Raw genomic sequence first — 22,000 nt, 5'->3', positions numbered from 1 at the left:
TGTCTTTCTCCCTAGCAAGAAGCAGGCGTCGTCAGAGAGGGGTAGAGTCAGCAGCCTTGTCCCCAGGGTCAGGCTGAGACAGCTACTGGGGTAGATGGAGGTGGGTGCTGCTGTCGGCCTCTGGAGCAGGGGCCTCTGTGTGATTCTGATCAGCCACCTGCGGAAGAGAAGACTGGTGGGCTGGGGAAGACCGAGGCCAATTAAACACTCGTTCCAGCCCCACCCCTCCACCCTCTCTCCTCCCGAGCCTCTTTCTTCTGGTGCCATCTATTAACTTACGCCAACCGTGGGAACCCTGAGAATCACAGCGCTGACTGAGCTCCGCGATTCTCTGAGCGTCCCCAGCTTGATGCGCTAGCGAGGAGACACGAGTCTCTCCTCCCTGGGCCACGATGAATTCCCTCTCTCCCTAAAGCAGGAAAGATTTTCTTCAAGTTACTCCCCAAAGCAGGAGACACACGGACAGAGACACACTCCGTAAAAGCTGGCCTTCCCCAGACATGGCTGGGAGCAGGCCAAAGTGTGTGGTTGGGTATAATTTATGGTTTTGCTTTGAACCACAGTTGACGGTTGGGTGGAATTTTAATAATGTATTTATCCCCTAATTTCGTAGTAAAATGGCCCCATGGATGGGCATAAGGACTAAGGGGCTGACCATCACCGGCAGCACTCCTGAGGACAGTGGAGTTTGGCTGTGTTGCCTCTGGTATTTTGCAAGCGTTCTGTACTGTCCAGTGTGCCCACCCCTAAGGGCTCTCAAATTGCTCCTCTCTGCTAGGCTCTGTACATTTCCTGGGAAATTTTCTTCCATCTCTTTTCTAAAGTAAACTTTTATTGCATTTTTTCTTATTTAGCGTGGGGCTTGCATGTGCCGCAGCACATGGGGGAAGTCAGGAAAGACAACTTGTGGAAATCAGTCTTTTCCTTCTGCCTTGTAGGTCCCGGGGGTTCAGCTCAGGTCAAAAGGCTTGGCGGCAGGTGCCGTTACCCACTGAGCCATTTCACCTGTCCCCCACCTAGTCACTAAAGCTCTCTTCACACTGGATTGGCCAAATTCATTTTCCTGACTTCACTGTGGGAGCCTCTGGGGAGGACTCTGCACCGTTGGAGCCCACTTCCTTCTGCCTCATTGCTACCTCATTGCTGTTGGGCGCTCTCCCGGTGCCCACCGGTGCTCCATTTCCTGATGCTGTGGTCAGCCTCCCACTTCAGCTCTCAGAATGGCCGGTGTCAGAGTGCTTGTCCCCCTGCCTGAGGCTACTCTTTATCCGTGTCATCTTGAATGTTATAACAGGGTTCTCATGGTTTCTCTGTTTTTATTCCCTATACTTTGAGATCACAGTCAAAAGTATCTTTCTTGCAACACTCTTCACAATAGTGAAATTATGAAACACAGACTCACAAACACATGTTCACAAGCACACACTCTCACACACAAACATGCACATGGACACAGTTAAGTTGTTTCTGTTTTATGTTTAAGACAGTTGTTGTGTAACTGTGGCTGGCTTTGAACTTGCAGTGCTCTGCCTCTGCGCTGGTGTGACAGGCATGCACAGCCCCACCCTGCACCCGTTGTTATTGTTCAGCTCTAAAGAAGAGCACGGTTCCTCTGCTTGCTGGAAAGCGGCTGTAACAGAGATCGTTGTAAGGGAAATAAGCCGGACTCGGAAAGGGGGCTACCACACATTTTTTTCTCATTGATTTTTTTTTTCAGAAACATAAAACTCTCTGTGTTTTATAGAGATAGATAGATACATGTGTCCAAAGTGCATGATGTTTTTGGAAGAAATTTTCTGTGAAACCCAGTACTACTGGTCATTCACAATATCCAAGTTATGAGATTAGCCTAAGTGTCCATCAGTGAATATACATATACCAATGATAATTAATTTTAAAGCATCTTTCTAAATCAATGGTTAGATAAGACTCAAAACCCTTCGCTACTGAAAAGAAGTTCTGGTTGCTATTGATCGTTATCGGCATTCACAGGATCCTTGAACTTCCCGCTTGAGCCGTTCAGCAAGATTTGTAGTTTCCCCGTGGTCCATCTGTGACACAGCCTCTGTTCACGGTTGTGTGGTTCACTTTGAATCCTGATGTATGAGAAGCTTTGCCAGGCTCCTTCATCAAGAGTGCTCAGAAAGGAAAACAAGCAAAGCAGTGGATTTTCCATACTTTCCTGCAATAGCTCTGGCTTCTCCAGGAACTGGAATACCCTTAGCAGGCTAAAATGAGGGACGGTGAACTTAGGTGGAAGAAGAATTCCTCCCCACACAGCACCCACAGTGAAGTCCAGGTATAGAGAAGTCCAGGTGGTCAGCCTATGGTTAAGGCTTTTCAGTTTGACAGCGTTTGTTGGGCTCCTATGAATCTCGAGGGCTGGAGTTCCAGCGATATGAAGGCTCACGGGGTCACAGGGCATCACGCCTGCGTGCCTTGCCTCTGTGGTCTGTGCTCTGGTTTCAGTGACCGCAGATAAGAGGCCTGGCTCTGTGCCGTAAGAGCCTCTCCTGTACTTTGTTGGTTTTCTTTGATCATCAACTGTGATGGCTGACTTTACGTGTGCTTAGGAGACACACCTCGATTTGTGTATCTAAGAGTGATTCCAGGGAGGTTTGACTGAAGGGGAAGAGATGCCTGGGGTCCTGTCTTGAATAGAAAGGCAAAGAAGGAGAAAGTGAGCTGAACATCAGCCCTCATCTCTCTTGCTTCCTAACTGTGGATGCAACACCAACAGCCACCCAAGGGGACCGAAAGAGGAGGAGGAGAATCTGAAAGATTCTCCCAGAATCTCCCAAAAGCCAGTAGTTCATCTGTGAAGGGTCAGGAGCTAGAAGCCCCTCTGAATTCTATGACTGATTGTCGCTGGGGCCAGTCTTGTGTGGGCCCAGCACAGGAGGTCCCAGTTGCTGTATTAGTGATGGTGATGGTGGCCCTGAGTCTAGAGGACACCATGTAACTCGGCTTCTGGCACTATCTCTGGGCTGCTGCTGCGGTTCCCAGGGAGGGCTGTTCTCTCTGAACCTGGCTGTCCTTGCCCAGTTCTCCTGCAGCCTTCTCTTGTGGCTCGCACCTGCCCTGCTCTATTCTAATTATCCCTCCTCAGAGCCAGCCAGCTATCCACACCAGGTGAGGCTTGGGGAATTCATGGGCCCAAGTAGGTTTGCATGTGTAATTGGGGGTGGGCATATTTGGGTGTGTTTTTGTAGGAGGAGACACTTCATGACCCAGCTGTCCCAGCCTGCTGTGACCTCCTTGGACTCTCCAGTGTCCCACTCCATCCTCAGCAACACATCATAGGGGGTTGGAGGGCACAGTGGCCTCTTTGGGTCGGATGGCCCTTGTCAGGAGGGAGCTGGCATCATTCAGCTGGTACTAAATTCCAGAGCCTCAGACACTGTTTTCACTTGTCCACCTCACACAGGGCATTGTGTGTGCGAGGACACGTGGAAGTTGCTTTGAAAATGTGAGGGTTCCATTGCGTAAGGTGGTCTGTGACTGAGGAAGGGTTTCCGTGTCTCCGTATCATTTCATGTGTACACACACACACACACACACACACACACACACACACTCCGGCTCAAAAGGGTACTTTAAACTAGAAAATACTTGTTATAGTTTCTGAGTCTTTTTATTCAGAGTTTTTATTTCTGAATGCCAGGCTACCTTCTTCTTCCCACCCATCATAACCTTTTCCCTCCACTTGAATTTGCTCCTTCACTAGGCGCTGTTTTTCTAGCCTGGATGATTGGTTTATGCTTCAGACATCAGAAACAATGAGCAGAGCTGGTCTTTGGAATGTCCAGCCTGCGAGAGGCTTTCACTCCAATGCACAGAGAAACAGGGGATGCAGTGAAGGAACAATACACCTGACGACAACCCACCGAACTTCACGACAAAAGCTTTCTTCTCAGCTCTTCTGGCTTAATCCTCGTAGCCACGAGCTATGGAACCCTCTGAACCCAAGACCTAAGGTAAAGCCTTCCTGTGTGCTGCTTCTCACAGGTGCTTGCTACAGCAATGCCAAGCCCAGTACATCCCAAACCACCAACATGATTCTCAGTTGAGAAAATCACAGCACCACCGTATCTCCAAGAGGAGCAAGAAACACCAGCATGGAGCATGGAGGGTTGGGCTATCACATTAGCACATGTGCCTGAGCGCACAGTGTACCCTTCTTAGCAACCAGCAATCCTGCAGTGGGCGAACGCATGGCCGTATGTCCGGAAAGCAGGTGCAGCTGTTTGTGCGTCTTCTTTATTTCGAACGGATCAAGGCTGCAAGTGGGATTGGAAATACAGCTGAGTCCATAGGTGGCTGGTCCTGTGTGCATCCGGCCCTGGGTTCAATCTCAAGTCCTATGAAAACACAAAAGCCATCAAGAGTTGAACGAATGCCGTGTAGTTTGGGGAACTGATCTCTATTATACACTGGGGTGACTTACGCGGCAAGCCTCCCTGTCCACACCAAGCTTGCAGTTAGTCAGATGCAGCATGTGTGGTGGGAGCTGGAAAACAGACCAATTCTGTGCTCCGGAGGGATCAGTGCCTGCACGCTTAGGATTCATGCACCTTTCTATATGAACATTATACTTCAATTAAATTCTTATTCAAAGGAAGCTTTCCCATAGTGTTTTCATCTCTGAATTGATGAGTAATCAACACTAGGTCATCACCATCAAACAAACCCAGAATTCTCCATCTGCCCCTTCTCCTGGGAGGCTTTTTTTCCTCCCTCAGTTGCTTCTCTGCACGAATGATAATGTTCAGTATTTCATTTACATTTGATAGCATGGTCCTCACTTTTGAATATTTACATCCAAACTTCTGCTAGTGTATGCTATGGAAAGAATGTTAACTGAATTTGCTCCCCCAGTGACGAACCTGTTAATCTACTTTATTAACTAGTAATGTCCTACCCATAAAGATTCAGCATTTAGCGCTAGCCCTGTCCGGGATCTGTGTGGTCCCCACCTCTACACTTCTGCTAGGATTATACTTCATGAATTTGCTGCAGAATGACTTCTGTTACCGAAGAGTCTTCTCCCATGGTTATCTTAGTAGTCTTTCCTATTGATTATTCCGATAATGTTCAATAACACTTGAACTCTGTCGATCTAAAAGTATTCTGTCAATAGCCATTCCGCCGTTTGAAACATTTTAGTGCCATTATAGCTCTCAGTCTTTATGTGCATGGAATAGTTTCTGTTTGCTAATTTTAATTGCTAGTCTCATGATGCTGTTCCTCTGGTTGGTGAGCCTGACCTCTCGGCTGTGCTGTGTCTGCAGTCTGGTTCCCGTGCGCTGATCGCAAGCGTTCTCCCACAAACACTGCCCTGTGGGGGGCTCACAGGTAATTTTCCAGCCAACTCTCCAACATGGCATCCATGTGTAAATGAGAACCAGTCAGCTCTGCAGTCGGCCTGACTCTCCGGGACAGGCTGAAGTAGAGAGCAGAGAACCAGAGGAGGCTGTGGGAATCTCCTCGGTCCTATTGGGTGCAGGCAGTGCTGAGAAAGTTTGTAGTATGTTGGGGAATCTAAATTTTGTATTTATTCTTCATCAGAATAACCATGTGGCTGTGAGGAGTCCCTACTAAGGGACTCCTCACATGTCTTCCTTTGTGAGTTTGTATTTTTCTCATTTTTTCCTTTGAAATGGTTTTTGTATTGATTTGCTACTTGTTCATAACTATTAAACATATACAGATTTTGAATATATAATTAATTTTCATTTTAAGTTGAATCTCCCAGAAGTTTGCTCTATGGGGTCAGAGTCTTGTACATGCTAAATAAGCCCTCTATCTTTGGCCATTGTCACCCCCCTTTAATTTAATAAATCTTTAGCTTGTTATTTTCTTGTTGTGGAGGGAGGAGAAGGCCGAGTGTCTTAGTTACTTTTCTATTGCCATGACAAAACACCATGAGCAACACAACTTATAAAAGAGAATGTTTGATTTGGAGCTCACACCTGCAGGTCATTGCAGGCTGCAGGCAGGCTGTAGGCAGGCTGCAGGCAGGCTGTAGGCAGCAGGCAGCAGGCAGCAGGCAGGCTGTAGGCAGCAGGCAGCAGGCAGGCAGCAGGCAGCAGGCAGTAGGCAGCAGACAGCAGGCAGCAGGCAGGCTGTAGGCAGCAGGCAGCAGGCAGGCTGTAGGCAGCAGGCAGCAGGCAGCAGGCAGCAGGCAGCAGGCAGGCAGCAGGCAGCAGGCAGGCAGGCAGCAGGTAGCAGGCAGGCTTAGGCAGCAGGCAGCAGGCAGGCTGTAGGCAGCAGGCAGCAGGCAGCAGGCAGCAGGCAGGCTGTAGGCAGCAGGCAGGCTGTAGGCAGGCAGCAGGCAGCAGGCAGGCTGTAGGCAGCAGGCAGCAGGCAGCAGGCAGCAGGCAGCAGGCAGCAGGCAGGCAGCAGGCAGCAGGCAGCAGGCAGGCAGGCAGCAGGCAGCAGGCAGGCTGTAGGCAGCAGGCAGCAGGCAGGCTGTAGGCAGCAGGCAGGCAGCAGGCAGGCTGTAGGCAGCAGGCAGCAGGCAGGCTGTAGGCAGCAGGCAGGCAGCAGGCAGGCTGTAGGCAGCAGGCAGCAGGCAGCAGGCAGGCTGTAGGCAGCAGGCAGGCAGCAGGCAGCAGGCAGGCTGTAGGCAGCAGGCAGCAGGCAGGCAGCAGGCAGCAGGCAGCAGGCAGCAGACAGCAGACAGCAGGCAGGCTGTAGGCAGCAGGCAGCAGGCAGGCAGCAGACAGCAGACAGCAGACAGCAGACAGCAGACAGCAGGCAGCAGGCAGCAGACAGCAGGCAGCAGGCAGCAGGCAGCAGGCAGCAGACAGCAGGCAGGCAGCAGGCAGGCAAGACAGCAGGCTTTAGGCAACAGGAAGAAGGCAGGCAGCAGCATGCAGTAGGCAGGCAGCAGGCAGGCACAGCTCTGGAGTTGCAGTTGTGAAGCCACATCTGGAGATACAACCATGGAGCAGAGAGAAGGAGAGCTAACTGTGTAAGCTTTTGAAACCTCAAAGCCGCCTCCAGGAACACCAACAAGGTCATGCTTCCTAATCCTTCCCAAATGATTCTACCAGCTAGGCACCAAACATCTAGATATTTGCGCTTATTCAAGCATCACACTGAGTTTCCTATTTTCATGATTTTATTGGTATTTAATATATTCCAGATACTGGTCCTGTGTCAACTAAATAAGTGAACTTAGTCTCTTTATCTGTGGCTTTCTTATCATTTATTTTTATATATGTGAGTGTTCTGTCTGCATGAACACATGTGTACCACACATGTGCAGTGCCCACAGAGGCCAGAAGAGAACATTGGGTCCTCCGGAAAGTACTTGTCTATGCCCTGCATCCCCACCGGTTGTTCTAGAATGATTTCTAGATGAATCTTCTCCAGTTAAATAGCTATGCTCCTTTGACCCCAGTCAATGAGCAGCGAGGCCAGGTGATGTCATCACGTACATGTTATCACTGCAGCTGCCATTCAGTGTGTCGTTTGTCCTTCTGTGTGTCCACATTTCTTTCTTTAAAAACGATGTATTTATTCATTTATTTTAGCGTGTGTGTGTGTGTGTGTGTGTGTGTGTGCGCGCGCGCGCTCCTGAATGGATGTATGTATGTGCACCATCTGTATGAAGGTGGCCTGCTCCACTTCCCTGTAGAACCCCCATCTGGATCAGGAAGCATCAGAGATGGAGTCCCCCAAGGGCAGAGGCTCAGGCTTTGTCCCCAGAGGACAGTGTCCCTCTTGTCCACCCACCAGCCTTCCTGTTTCTCTATTCACATAGTGTAGTGTGCTCATTCTTAGGCCTGGTGCCCTGTCTTCTTTTTTAATTTTATTTAATTGTTTGTCTGTTTGTTTTTGAGGCAGAGTCTTACTCCACATCTCAGGCTGGCCTGGAGCTGTTTAGCCCAGGCTGGCCTCAGACTCAGGCTGGCCCCCAGCCTCCCGAGTGAGTCACCGCTGGACCTGGCTGATGTCTTATGCCTATACTTTCCATTAATCAACAAACCCAGTTGGGATTTTATATCTCCCCATTGCAGAAGCTTGGGGCTGGAGACAAAATTTAAAAGATGAGTTTGGAGTCTTGTTCCTTCTGCTACTCTTTGGAAAAACTACTCAGAAACACACTAGCTCCCAATGGGTTTCCTTGTTATTCATAGGCCACATTGCAACTAAATAGCCAAGCTCAGCAAAAGCCGTTTAGTCACATTGTCTGGCCTGTTTACACGGAAAAGCTCAAGCAGGGGAGCTGAGCTGGGGGTCGATGCTACGGTTCTGATACCAGCATCTTTGCACACCGGGTTTCAGCTCCCATCCGCATCCTTCCTCTTCCCCAGAGGATGCTTCCTACAGCTCCTTCAACAGGAGGATTTAGTAGTTACGATCTTATATTATTTGCCAGATGGTATTACTACGCCCCCAACACACACCCAACACAGGAATCTAGAAAGAAATGGCCACATGGCTGCAAGGGCAGAAGCCACATTGGAGTCATGGACGTAAGTGCAGTAATTTCTGCTACAAATTGAAAGGCATGGAGCTTGGGGCTCATGGGTAGGATCAGGTGGCACTCAGTCCTGGGAGGCAGTTTGTTACCAGATGCTGGAGATGTGGCTGGATTACCCAGATGCTGTGGTCCAATGAGCTCTTGCTCCCAAGAAAATCTCTGCTGGGGAGAGAGAATCACAGTGACAGGCTGTCATAGTTTAATTTGAATACAAAGCGGGTTAAGAAATGTGACTTCTGCTGCTCAGGGACAGGTAGGATCCAAAACTACAGTTTGACCCCTGATCATCTCGTTGGGCTGCAATTGTCCCTGCACCCCATCTTTTCGCTGTATTTCTGCTCTTTCAGAACGTTTTCCTCCACACTTTGAGTTCCTCGCTCCCCTTCTTCTCACCCCTCCCAGCCACTCTTCTCTGCCTTCTTCCCTCCTCCCTCCCCCCTTCTTCCTCCCATCCATCCTTCTTCCTTTCCTTTTCCTCTGCTCCCATCTTCTCCCTCTACCTCTCCCGTTCCCCTTTCTTCCCCTTCTTTCCTGTATGTGCTGTACTGGAGATTGACTCACACTGGGTAGGCAAGTGTTCCACGGCTAAGCCACCCCCACCCCCGCTGTCTCAACTTTATAAAAAGATCTTTTATTCGTCCGTTTATTTTTGAGACAGAGTCTCATTTATCCCAGGGTGGCCTCAAACTCATTTGATAGCTGAGGATGACCTTGAATTTCTGACCTTTCTTTCTCCACCTCTTGAGTGCTGGGGTTATAGCTGTGAGCTATTGTGTGGGGCTTCATTCTGGAAGTTTAGTTAACAATTTACTTGCTTTCTTAGGATAATTACCTGAAATTTCTCCTTCTCACTAAGACGACAGGGGTTTTGTTTTGTTCACCACTTAGTTCCCCCCCCCCCCCCCCCGTACGAAAGACACCACTGGCATGGCTGCTGCTCAGTAAATACCAGCTGCACAAGCAAATCTGAAAATGAAAAGCCCTGAACTCTCACGGTTGGTCTTGGGGGCACAGAGTCATCAAGGGACCTGCAGCTGCACCATGCTGCTCATCCCCAGCCTGACCTCTTGTCTGCTGTATCTGTCCCCAGCCTGATGACCTCTCACCTCCTCTGGCATCATTGCCCTGAGGCTGAATGAAGGAAGCTGCCCTTCTCATCAGCTGTGGGCTATGGGACTCACACTTCACAGGAAGGTGACAGACTCTAGGTTACCCTCTCCATTCTGGGGGACTCTCCCTGTAGACACTTGGTTTAGGAGCCTGGGGCTGGGCTTCTGCAGCTCAGTTGCTCTCTGAGGCTCTTTGCAAAGCCTTATGGCCTCATCCCCATATTTCCAGCACCATCTGCTGCAGGATGCTCACGTGGCCTTTCTTCCCTGGTGTTTCTGACTTGCTAAAGTCCTGCTGTAGCTGGGGTCATCCTCCTGACACTATACTGTGTGTCAGTTGCTTCCTGTGGAGTCTGATGACTATCTGACCCTATCCAGCCAACACTGGCTCATTCTCTTTTCACCACAGGGCTTTGGGGATCTTACATCCATCCTCCTCTCCCAGGAGCTCGCCAGTGATGCTCCTAGGTTCTTTCTTTTTCATCACATGGCTGGCATTGGGAAGTTGTGTCTCTCTTCTGCTTAGGGACTTTTCCAGTGCATTTTGTTGATGGAGGAAGCTCTGGGTTTCTTGGCTAAGTCCCTATGGAGCTTCCTCTAGGATAGATTGAATCATCTTTGCATTTTCGAATATTTTCTTCTGTTCGCTCTGGATAATTTTGGTCTATATTCTGGGGCTTCTGTTGACAGTTTCTGCAGCCCTGTACTGCACTTTTTTTTTTGACTGTCATTTTCAACTAAACTGTGAAGTTTTCCCATTTTCTGATCATATTTTCCCCTTCTCTTTTCCAAACACAGTGACTCATGAGATCCCTGGCAATGATGTGTATTTTTGTTCTTTTCTTGTTTTCTTTTTGACAGGACTCATGTTTCCCAGGCTGGCTTTGTAAATGAAGAAGACTGTGTCCTCCTCGGCTCATCTCCTGCCTCACTGCCTGAGTTCTGGGATTTGAGCTATGTACTGCCACACCTGGCTCGTTTATTTTTCTGTTCCTTTTATTGACCTACTTTCTCCGCAGTCTCTCAGTTTCTCTGGGTGTTGCAATCTTCTTTCGTTCTTGGCTTTTTGGACTATCTTGTGATCCTTAGTCATCTGGCATCTGGTCCTGCAGTGTGACATAAAGAAGTGGGCCTGCCCTTGGTGCCATGACTTCAGGGTGGGTACTTGGAAGTTAAGGAGGTGTCTGTGGATGCCAGAGCATCCAGGAAGCTCCTCTGCACACAGATTCTTCTCCCTTTCCTCTCCCTTCAAGCTGATTCTCCCAGAAGCCACCCAAAGGGAGGTCACAGTCAGTGCTGAGCCAACTGTTTTCTCTGTGAGGTATCCTCAAGGGGTCTGTCTGCTGGGGGAGGATGGGCAGGATGATGAACAGGCCATGGACAGGCGGGGTTCCAGGGGAGACTTGGGCTTGGAGAATTACCCTAGATACGCACATAGAGAGGTGATGATGTCAAGGTTTGTCCTTCATCCGAGAACAAAGAGGTTGAGTTTCTGAGCCACTGCATGGCTGGTCCTCCAGATGCATAGCTGTAAGGCCTAGTGTCTGGGCTGTCAGATGTGCGCATGCAGCCATCAGCTTCTGATTTTTCCCCTTTGGACAGATGCCTTCACTTTTTCCCCTTCAAGTCACCTCAAGTAAGAACTGTACTACAGTCAGACTAAGAGGGTGGGGTAGGTCAGGAGGGGTGATAGCCACCAAAACACAAAGATATAGTACCAGCACTGACAATTGGTGGCTTGTGTGTGACCCCAGAGGCCAACTGTGCTAGTTCCCACGGTGCTTCTGTAAATGCTCAAGATGTAAGGAGAGCACACCTGTGCCATGACTACCTGCTGGGACATGAAGCTTTATTCTTGAGTGTTTCGTATGTTTCATGGGTATGTTAGGTAAAGCTAGTCAGTAAGATGAACCCGAAATCATGCAGAGAAGTACAGTCCCATTCAAGTCATAGAGTGCTGTGGTCCACACCTATAATCCCAGCATTTAGGGAGCTGCCGCAGGAAGCTTGGGCCTCATCGTGAATATCGGGCCAGCCAGGACTACATAGCAAAACCCTGTCTCAAAAGCTCCCCAAACAAGCAAGCAAACAAACAAACAAGCAAAAAAGAACTTGTAGAATCCTGAGAAGGTCATGCTTGAAGCAACCATGAGGTCGTGTGTGACAGGGCTGGAGAGGGGTGACTCATGGTACGAATGCTTAGAAGCCAACTTAAGGCCCCAGAACTCACACCAGGAAGCTATGGCCACCTGGAACTCCAGCTCCAGGAGACCCAATGCCTTCTGGCTTTTGTGGGCACCTGTATCCATGTGGCATGCACACACACACACATGTATACATACACACGTGTACACACACAAACACATTTAAACTAGGAAACTCAAGGCAGGCTGACTTCAGGATTAGGCGGCCTGGCAGAGAAGGTTTGAACAACTGTATGACTTTTTTCATTGCTATGGGGAAATACCTGGGAGAAAGAACTTAGTGGAAGAAGGGTTGATTTTGGCTCCTAATTCATGAACGCAGTCCATCATGGGGGAAGGCATGCGGCGGGGCAGGTGGCAGCTCAGGGCATTCTTAGTCAGGAAGCAGAGAGTTGAACACTGTTTCTCAGCCCACTTTCTCTTTGTTATTCATTTTGGACTCCAGCCCATGGGGGGAGGGGGGTGACAACTGCATTTAGGGCGGGTCCTCCCATCTCAGCTAACCTCATCCAGAAAATGCAGAGGTGTGTTTCTATGATGATTCTAAGCCCTGTTGGATAGAGAACAAAGATTAACCATCACTCCAAGCCTTTCCTCTGTGTGAAATACTGCTTATACAATAAAGGAACAGAACCTCGCTAGTCGATAAAATAGCATTGGTGACACCCCAAAGAAAAGGTAAATAGAACAGGATATGGGGGTCACATGGCAGTCTAACAGGGCAGCAAATACCTGGCTCTCCAAGCTGCTTGGCGAACTTGGCAGCCCCAGCGGCTGGGAGTCTGGCCTCTGGGGAGAAACGTCAGTCCAGGGGCCTGTGTTTCAAGTGTTCTTTTGTTTTCTATACTGAAGCCTTTTCTAGACATATTTAAACCATCAGAGTCTCATTCCGGGGCCTCTGACAAGAAGCATTGAGATGTATCAGAGAATATTCCTAAGGCGAGACCAATCTGCCTCTTTTCATGTTTCATAGACCTCCTAATTCCAACCATTCCCCTCTGTCCACATTAAAGTGGTCTGCTGACTCCAGAAGGGGGCGTTGCTAATCAGCATGGCCCTGCCCATTGCAACTCTTCTCTTTCTTAGAAGAAACATCCAAAAGTGTCAAAATTAAGTAGGACCCCAGATGTTTTCAGTCAAACCCAATCTAGGAAATCTGGAGGTGTGTTTCCATGGTGACCCTACACCCAGCCCCCGTCTCATTACTCAACTCCACCAACCCTGTGCAACAATAAAGAGGGAAACTGAGCCACGGAGATGACTGGACTTGTCCAGAGTCACCTAGATAGTGACAGACGTTGAGACAAAGTCCAGGCGAAAGTGACCTTGGGAAGGCCCGGGAATCAAAACGGTTGGGTTTTACCTACCAGCATCCAGCTCTCTCAAGCACAAGTGAAAGCAGGCAAAAATCATAAAATGAGCTGAAGCACAGAAAAGTTTTCATTTTTTTTCTATGATAACCATTTCGATTCTTCTATTTGTTGCTGTTTTTTGGTTATGATTTTTCAACTACCAAATAATGAACTGTGGGTGATCTCTATCTGAAAGGGAAGTCAACCAACCTAGGCCCGCCAAACAGTAATCAAAGCCCAGACCCTTGGTCCTTTAGTCATTTATTAACACCCCGCTGTCCCCCGCACAGGTGCCACAAGTCCCCACCATAGCCCTCGGTCCTGGCCTCAGCCTTGGGTCTGACGGTGGAGTGTCTCGTGGTGGTGTGTCTTGCAGAGGAGACTGGGTTGTTTTTCACGATTCAAAGCAGCCTTCAGCAGGGTGGGCCGTGTCAGTCTCTACGCCCTCCGCCCGAGGACTGGCCTCCTCTGGAAATACCTCTCCCTCTCCTCAGGCAGCTTAAGAAACAGAAACAGAAACAGATTGTCGAGGTTTTCTGCAATTGTCTTCATCTGTATTAGACAGGACATACTGATCACACTGTGATAAACAGGTCATATGACCTATGGATCACAAGTCAACATGCCTGGTTTAAGAAGTGCACTGGAACTGAAGTCAGAACTTCATAGTAGGCTTCTACTATCTGAGCTACATCTCCAACTCCAGAAGTTCTCTTGTCATCAACTGTAGCCTTCCAAGTTTAAGGGCAAAGGAAAAATAATCTTATACATACTGTATGTGGATTTCTTGAATAAACTCACACAAATTTCCAAAAAAAAAAAAACAAAAACAAAAACAACAACAACAAAAAAAAAAACAGAAACAACACCTGAACTCTGTTTTCATTTGTCACCTAAGTTTCTTTGTGGCTGTCGCCTTTGTCGAGGGAGAGACATCTAACACCCTGGAAGAGGAATCAGCTTCTCAGCCTGTTGAAACAAAAACAGTGAAGGAGAAGAAAAGGGAAAACCAAAGTGCTTACTGTGCTCAGAATAGCCAGGCATCTGGAGAGTGTGACGAGGGGCAGGTGCTAAATGCCGACTGTCCCAGGGCTGCACGAATGGGGCCACAGCTGTGCACAGCAAAGATAATCCATTCACCCTTCCGTGACACTGAGAACCAGAGGGAGGACAGGCAGGAGGCAGCTTTGGGTCCAAGCTTCTGAGAGGACAGTGCCCTTTGAGAAGCCTTTCAAGTTTAAAGCTCAGGGGGCTTCGGTGAGCATGGCAGAGGCAAAGGGATAAATACCTACAGACACACACCAGCAGGGCTAGTTACCCTGCAGCTCCTTCAGCCCCACCTCCAATCTCAAAACAACCCCAAGAAAATCACTCCCTTGTAGCCTAGCGGGTGACCCTCAGACTCACTTTGGCCTGGACAACCAAGCAAATACGCTCTAAGGTTGGCTTGCTGTTAGAACGGGGTCTCTCAAAGCTGCCTTTCTGATTCTGATCTTTCTAGAAGGCCAGAGGCAGGGTGGGGTCTTGTCTGGTATCTTTTTCAGGCAATTAGCCACGGCAATGGACCAGTTACGACCCGGATGATCTTTGGTGAACCCTGTAACTTTTCTGAAGCTCGTTGTCCTCCCGTGGGAGCTGGGGGATGTAAGAGAGCTTGCCACCACAGGTTCTTTGAGGCTGGAAAGGTAACTGATGGCAAACAGGGACCAAATAAACCTGGGGGCCAACACTCAGGGCTTAAACACTTGGTGTTATAATCTGCCTCCTTCCCTTCCCTTCCACTACAATGACATTGATTAAATCAGCGTCAACAAGATGACTTAACAACCTATTGATTTGGGCAAGTCAGTAAAAGCAATCTATCATGCTGGTTGCTTGACATTTAGCGGATGAAAATTGACCTTTTCCTTCTCGATTTTCAGGCTATGATGTCATCCACCTAATCCTAAACCCACGGCTTCTGCTGGGGTCAGAAAGAATAATTTATGAGAAGCACACTGTGCATGTGGTGGTGGTGGGGTTGGGGGTGCATAAATAGAGAAGTACAGCCCAAGGCCTTGCATGCTCCAGGGATGCGGCCTGGTGGAGGGAGATGCTTGAAGCTCTTTCTGTGTGTACAGGCCCTGCACGTGCTGTTCTGGGTCACGGGTTCAGGGTCTCCACAGACAGCAGCGTGTTGATACAGTCTGTGTCCTTCCCTTGTTAAGGCATTCACCCGCACAAGTACTGAATCAGGCTGTACTCCAGCCTGCAGCCTGGCTGCCTAACTTAGCCATGGCGGGCTAGCTCCAAACTGTCTGAAGCCTTAGTGATGAAGAACCTTGCCCACCTGAGAAAATTCTACAGAAGGAATGGAGTATAAGACTCTAGGGTGTTGTCTAGCTGCAGGATTCCAGGAATCCCTAAGTGGAAGGCTAATCTAATGGGCTCAACTGGGAAAACCACATAGATGTCTACTGGAATGGACCTCGATAACTTTAGGCAAGGGGACCGTTCCACCAAACCCTGGTTCCTACATGTGTTAAAGATGACGAACAGGTAAGTGACTCAGAGAACGTAGGTTCAGTCCCTACTAGGTTGACACTGACCTAATGGCTTAGGATTCAGCAGTAAAGAAAACGTAACCCAAGACCTCTGCTCCCCTGGAGTGGGTGCCTTCACAGAAACTGCCTGTGTCCTAGTGAGGCACTGACACGCTTAGGGGTGGTGCCCAGGGAAGTAAAGAGGCTGTCTAGAGGACGCAGAGGTGCGGGAAGAGAAGGCAGGCACATTCTGAATAGGGCAGTCACAGTAGGTCTGGGGACAAAGGAGCAGCTGGGCAAAGTTGGGAAAGTGTAGGGCAGGCCATGCAGATAGGACAGGAGGAGCCGTGGAGGAGACCAGACCAGCCAAGTGTGTAGAGGCTCAGGCTGGAGAGCAGACAGATGAGGGCTGGGGAGGGAGGCACTGTCCAGAGCAGTTTATGAAGGGGCAGGGCAGTGAGGAAGAGTAGGAGGCCGGATGAGGCGGGCCTCCAGATTTCAGAAGCTGTTTTCACTCCGAGTTGAACCGGGAGCTATTGGAATGCTCTGAGCAGAAGCAAAACGTGGTTTGAATTACATTTTAAAGTATTACGCTGGCTGCTGAATTCCATTCAGACAGAAGGAAGGCAGAGGATGAAAGGGGAGCCTGGCTAGGAGGCTACTGTCAACAGCCTAGGCCAAGCACAGTAGACGTTCGCATACAGATGTGTGTGCGTAAACACATGTGCATCCTCCATACATGCGCTCGTACTTGCAAACATGTATGCCCATTGTGCACATACATACACGTGTGTGAATACCTGCAAATACATGTACGCCCATTGTGCACATACATACACGTGTGTGAATACCTGCAAATGCATGTATACCCATTGTGCACATACATACACGTGTGTGAATACCTGCAAATGCATGTGCGTCCTCCCATACACATATACGCACAAAATAAAATAAGCATTTGGGCTTGTCTAGCATTGGAGTGACATGGGAAAACCCACTCCCTATCTAAGTGGTTAGAAACCAATAGCAACTCCAGCTGAATGCCAGGGAATGCTTCTTCAAGAGCCACCCAAAAAAATGTGGGGTGTGCACTGCTCCATAAGCCCCACACTCTTGCTGAGCCTTTGGTAGGGAGAGAGAATGGTCCCAGGAGACAGATAAGCTGGGTGACCTGAGAGGCCAGGGAAGACCCTGTGACGAGCCAGGGACCACAGTGGCTGTTACTGTTGTTAGCACTGTTGTCATCAGAATAAGGACTGGTGGCATCGGTGGCAGATCAGACAGCGTTTCCTCTTCCTGTCTCCAGCCTCCCATTGAAGCTGGTCATGTAGATGGCTGACCAGCCGTAGGTCTTCCCACACTGGCCTGGTGTCTCCTGCTTCTCTTCTGCTACCTTTGCCAAGCCCCCAGAATGCTTTTCAGTCTTCTCTTTTCACTGTTGACCTTGAGACTCCTTCACAAGCTCCGCCCCTAATCCTCCAGCCACGGTTGGTCACCTTATCGTGGAGTGGGAGGGACATTTATAAATAATGCACTGAGATCACCCAAAGAACCCCGACAAACAACAAATTCCCCGCAGATTTCTACATCTGGGCCCCACATGGGCTGAAAAGCAAAGTCTGAGTTGAGTCCAGTCACAAGAAATGTGACACCAAGAAGACATGGCTCCACGGCCGGCCAGAATCAGCAATGACCTCACAGCAGTGACTTAGAATATCTGAGCCGGAGGAGGGAGCTGGTCCCTCAGACCTCAGTGCCAGTCTTCTCCTGCGGGCTGAGTACAGGCTGGAACCACCCAGCAGCTGCTGTTTTGATCCCAGCATCTCCCAGCAGTGGGTCAGTTACCATTCCTACAACTCTGACTCAATTGCTTAACTGGACGTGCGGAGCGTGAACGTTGCCTTTGCCCTTCTGTGATTACAAACTATGGCTGGAGTTGGTGGTAACCCTGGGGTGGAGAAAAAGGAAGGGAAGAGGTGGTGGGTCATCCCAGGACCTTGTGGAGACATGGTCTGATCTTTCTTCCCTTGGCCATCCAAGCAATTTCCTTCCCAGCTCTGAGTCACCGCCCACTGCAGAGCACCCTGGGCAAAGAACCAGAACCCTGAGGGACAGGGGTGTGAGAAAGGCGCGCCTTCACTGTGCGCTCCTTGCCCCATGGTGCCTGGGCTTATGAAGAACAGAATGATCCCAAGTCCTCAGGGACCCAATGACTCGGTCGCGGGGCTTCAGAGGGGCAGGAATTCAGCCCATGCTTTCCGCTGACCCAGCATGAGAAGTTGAACGTGAGAGGCCTGGCAGACAGGTGACAGCTCTGGGGACTGAGGGAATGGAGTGTCTAGGGCCTGCATTGTATGTTCACAGAGGGAAGACACAGGAGCCCCAGACAGCGAATAGAGAAATTAGAGTTCGCTTGTGGGGAAGGAAGGCTGCAATCCCCGATGCGCATGCGTCCAACTCCAAAGCCCGGTCCCGGGTTTTCCTCTTCTCGGGCATCAGGGAAGGGTGTTTCCAGGTTAATTCCTTCAGGAGGCAGATGGAGCCAGCAGTCACGTGAGTTCCAGAACAAGGGCTCCTCCAGAAGGAAACACTGGTTTCTTTTCTGACCTTCCCGAATTCCTGGTGGGTTACCTCTGTAGACTCAGCTGGGCGGAGCATCCCCCAGAAGTACTCTCTATTCTAGACGGGAAGTTTCCTGTTTCTTCTAGGAAGGAACTTCTCTATCTTCAGGGTGGCTGTCTTGAGGCTTTGAACTTCCAAAGCCAGAGGCTGTTTATCCAGTGAAAGATCTGCTGTTTGCTAATCCTGATTGCCCCATTATTGCTATAAAACTGGGTCTAGGGATGAGGAGGAAGTTGTGGTTGAGCACAGTGTGCTGTAATTGCATTTTGGAGGGCTTTGTACAGACGGATCTGTTCCTGTTTGTAATCAAATTCTACTCCATAAGATGTGTATTTGTTTGATATCAGTCTAAGGATATTGAAATGAACTGCCTGTTCATTTTTTTTTCTTTTTTCAAAATTTTTCTCTGGAATCCCCTGCCCCCCCCCCCCCCCCCCAGCCTCCTCTCTTGCCCTGATTTCTGTTACAAAAACATTCCAGGATGAAAGGCCAGAAAATCAGCTTTTAAATCTGGCTATAAACCCAATAAACCAACCAGCATCAAGAGCCAGGACACAAGAGCTTTTTGTCCACAGTGACAAGATAACCCCAGAAAAAAAAAACCTGCTCTAGTGCATGGTCAGTGCAGACGGATTTTATAAATAGCGTGGGTTGGGGAGGAGCTCCATTGACCTAACTCCAAAGCAAGAGGCATGATCTGGCCCAAATTTTAAAAATAGAGGACTGTCCAAGAATAATAGTACCTCGCTGGGAAAGACTTTTTAATCTTAGAGAGTCATAAAAAAATAGAAAATAACATTTCTGCCAAGATCTCCAGTTGCACGCAGGGAGTGGCTGGGTTTTATTGGTTCTTCTGTAAACCACGAGCAGACAGGGCTGGCCATGGGTCAAGCAGGCTCAGAAGCCGTGGGACGGTGGAGACATGGAGGCAGTGGAGGGGTCACCACTGAAGATTCACGTGTGACTCGGGACCATGAGCGCACATCCTTTTGGAATTTTATTTCTGGAGTGGCCCTGCTCTGTCCCTGCAGTGCCCTTACAGGTGCCATCCCTCTGACCTTGTCTTCCCCAGCCATGGTAAGATGCCCCCAAACCCAGTTCAGGAGGGTCTTCTCCAGGATCTCACCTTTCTTCCTGGGCGAGTCAATACTACCTTTTGTTTTATGTCTGTGACTCCCTCAGACCGTCTCTCACTGCTATAGTCTTTCTAGTGCATTCGCCCCCACCGTGTGTGTGTGTGTGTGTGTGTGTGTGTGTGTGTGTGTGTGTGTATGGTGTGGTATGTGGTGTATGTGTGTGTGTATGGTGTGTGGTGTGTGTGTTTGTGTGGTGTGTGTATGATGTATGTGTGGTGTGTGTGCACGGTGTGTGTACGTGTGTGTGTGTGTCTTTCTGTAGCCGGGCAGACCTGGAGACGTGCCTTTAGCTGCGGTAGGAAGACCCAGGCTAACACTGGGAGGTGTCATTCCTTGGGCTTGGGTTCTGGCTGCCTGAAAAGGAGGAAGCTTGCTGAGTGCCAGAACTCCTTGCTCCTCCCTTCCTGAGTGTAGATGTGATGTGACCTCGTAAAAGCGCCTCACGTCTCGACTTCCCTGACACAGTGGACTGTACCTTCAACTGTAGGCAAATGACACCTTTTCTTCTTTAAATTGCTGTGTTAGAATATTTTATCATAGCAACAGCAAAAACAGTGAAGATGATGCCAAATCCTTGAGTCCCCAAGGGCATACATGTCCAGCACCCCCGCCTCCCAGCTCATTCTCCTCCTCCTTCTTTGTCCTCTCCCTTTCCCCTTCTTCCCTCCTCCTCTTCTTTTTCCTCTGCCTCCCCTCCATCAGAGATGTTTTCTGTAATATTTTTTCATCTTTTAATTTTTTTTTTTTAGATAGAGCAACATCTCAGTGAACCTGGCAGGCTGGGCAGAGAGTTCCAGGCATTTTCCTGTCTCAGCCTCCCAGTGAAGGGAGGAGGGCAGGCATGTGCTGCTGTGCCCAGCTTTTCTCTGGGTGCTAGAGATGAGAACTCAGGTCTTTGTGCTGTGCAGCAAGCACTTTACCCTGGCCCCATTCTTCTGCTTCTTGCTAACCCACTTACAGCAAACGCAAACGAAGGGCTTTCTCCGTCGATAGTGAGCACGGAGCAAGCACGGATTTTCATGCATGAAGTTGAGAGAGAAGGAACAAGAAGAAAAACTCTAAGTAGACTCAAAGGCACCGGATACAGAAGGACACACGGCAGACACACTTCCCTGGTTTCAGGTAGTTATTCTGAATTATTTTTGCATTCACAGGTTGCTGACTCAGATCGACAGAGAACATGCGGTACGGTGTCTGCTTCCAGACTGAGTTAGGGTGGGGGTTATCAGGAAATCAAAATTATTAACTAGGATCGCCAATGACAGTAGGGAAAATATGCTCCCCAAATATAACCAGATGTGTGTTTCCACGTTCTCTGGGTAATGATGTTGACATTCACCAGCTAACTGTGACAGTTTTTGTTTTCTTCTTATTAATCGTATATACACAAACGGACACAAATATGTCTTCTTCAGGGTTTCTGTTGCTGCATTGAAACACCACGGCCAAACAGCAAGTTGGGGAGGAAAGGGTTATTCTACATACATTTCCTCATCGCTATTCATCACTGAAGGGAGTCGGGACAGGAACTCAAGCAGATCAGGAACCTGGAGGCAGAAGCTGTTGCAGAGACCACAGAGGGGTGCTGCATATTGACTTGCTTCTCCTGGCTTGCCCCACCCACCTTCTTATAGAACCCAGGACCACCAGCCCAGGGACGCCAACACCTACCATGGGCTGGGCCCTCCCCTGTTGATCACTAATAGAGAAAAGGCCTTACACCTGGATCTCAGGGAGGCGTTTCCTCTACTGAGGCTCCCTCCTCTCTGGTGACTCTAGATTTTGTCAAGTTGACATAAAACCAGCCAGTACTGTACGGTTGAAAAGCATATGATCCAATGGCACCTCATATGTTCACAACACAGAGCCACCACCTCCTCTGTGTAGGTCTATAGACCTCCTCATACACCAGTGGGCCTGCAAAGGACAATCTCCGTGCCAACATTCTTGTTCTGTTTTGTTTGGTTTTAGTAATCCTAGCTTGTAAGACTCATCATGGTTTTAATATGCATGTATCTGGTGACTGACAATGCCGAACATCTTATAGGCCATTTTTATACATCCATTTTTGGTAAATGTCTCTCAAGACCACTACCCAATTTTTAATTAAGTCATCTTTTCCTTTTTAAGTTCTGTTTTTCGTTTGTTTATTTATTGTGTGTGCACACATGTAGACATGTGTGTGCACACGCATGTGTGGCAGAGGACAACCTTCAGGAGATGGTTCTCTTCTTCCACTATCTGGGTGATGGGAATTGAACCCAGGTCCCCAGATTTGGCAGTGGTTCTCACCCTTCCTAACGCTGCACCCCTTTAATACAGTTCCTCATGTGGTGGTGACCCCCAACCATAAAATTATTTTGTTGCTACTTCATAACTGTAATTGTGCTACTGTTATGAACTGTAATGTAAATATCTGATACTCAGGATATCTGATATGAGACCCCATGTGAAAGGGTCACTTGATTCCCCTCAAAGGGGTCAAGACCCACCGGTTGAGAACCACTGCTTTATGGTATTTTTTTTTCTACTTTTTTTTGATTATTTTCACTCAGTACACT

At 48.9% G+C, this 22,000-nt stretch overlaps 1 long non-coding RNA gene across 1 annotated transcript; it reads left to right on the top strand.

The window, feature by feature from the left end:
- The first annotated feature begins 19,226 nt into the window (after positions 1-19,226).
- Positions 19,227-21,004, top strand: LOC121446803. The gene is made up of 3 exons (XR_005974136.1): positions 19,227-19,380; positions 20,400-20,561; positions 20,855-21,004. It is a non-coding gene; the product is annotated as an uncharacterized LOC121446803 (long non-coding RNA).
- Positions 21,005-22,000: the final 996 nt, after the last annotated feature.

This window comes from Microtus oregoni, unplaced genomic scaffold, assembly GCF_018167655.1.
Source record: "Microtus oregoni isolate MIOR12 unplaced genomic scaffold, Mior012 000004F_ref0000308, whole genome shotgun sequence".
In the NCBI taxonomy this organism is placed as follows: Eukaryota; Metazoa; Chordata; class Mammalia; order Rodentia; family Cricetidae; genus Microtus; species Microtus oregoni.
The sequence above is the reverse complement of the archived record's forward strand: the minus strand, read 5'-3'. Positions and strand labels throughout refer to the sequence as shown.